This window comes from Austrofundulus limnaeus, unplaced genomic scaffold (genome assembly GCF_001266775.1).
Source record: "Austrofundulus limnaeus strain Quisiro unplaced genomic scaffold, Austrofundulus_limnaeus-1.0 Scaffold8944, whole genome shotgun sequence".
Classification (NCBI taxonomy): Eukaryota; Metazoa; Chordata; class Actinopteri; order Cyprinodontiformes; family Rivulidae; genus Austrofundulus; species Austrofundulus limnaeus.
Genome location: NW_013961346.1, coordinates 1 through 705, shown reverse-complemented (window position 1 = coordinate 705; position 705 = coordinate 1). Strand labels below are relative to the sequence as shown.

Sequence of the window (705 nt, the reverse complement as noted above, 5' to 3'; positions counted from 1 at the left end):
AAAGTACTTTTTATGGTTCACTTGGGATAACAGTGTTCTTACCTACCACTAAAAGCCAAACTGATGTAGGCTTACTGTGTAAATCAGAGAAAGATTCATATGTTTGTTTTCTGGGTTGTTTGGTAAAGTGTGAGTTCATGTAGGTTTGAGGTGCTTTTATGTCTTCTGTCTTTGTGTTGGAGCTCTGTGGTGCGTTCGTGGTGGCCTTTGGGGAGTTCCAGACGATGCACTCCAGGTTTGCCTCTCTTATCACCTCGTTCTGTCCCATCTATCCGGCCAACACAATTGTGGCGACTGGTGCCATCGTGACCTGTGTGTGTTACATTGGAGTGCTGGGAGGAATGAGGGAGAACCGCTGCATGCTCATCACTGTCAGTAGAAACAGATAAGACTTTTTAAAATTACACTTAATTCCTTGCTTTAAATTAACCCAACAATATGTTTTCAGTTTTACATCCTCCTGTTCATCCTGATGCTGGTGGAGCTGGCCATGGCTTGTGTTTTCTTTGTCCACCACAGAAAGGTAGGACGTTTCACAAACTGGGACAGTTTTCTACACTGACAAACATTTTAATTTTATAAAAGGATGTGGTCTGAAACATTTAGGCCCTGCCTAAATATTTTAGATTAATTAGTAATTTTGCTTATTAAAGATCTGTCTAAACATTTCTAACAAAAAAGCTGAAATATACGTGTATATACAGT

General features: G+C 40.0%; 1 pseudogene; it reads left to right on the top strand.

The window, feature by feature from the left end:
* Positions 1–182: 182 nt before the first annotated feature.
* On the top strand, positions 183–523 carry LOC106512604 (leukocyte surface antigen CD53 pseudogene; annotated as a pseudogene).
* Positions 524–705: the final 182 nt, after the last annotated feature.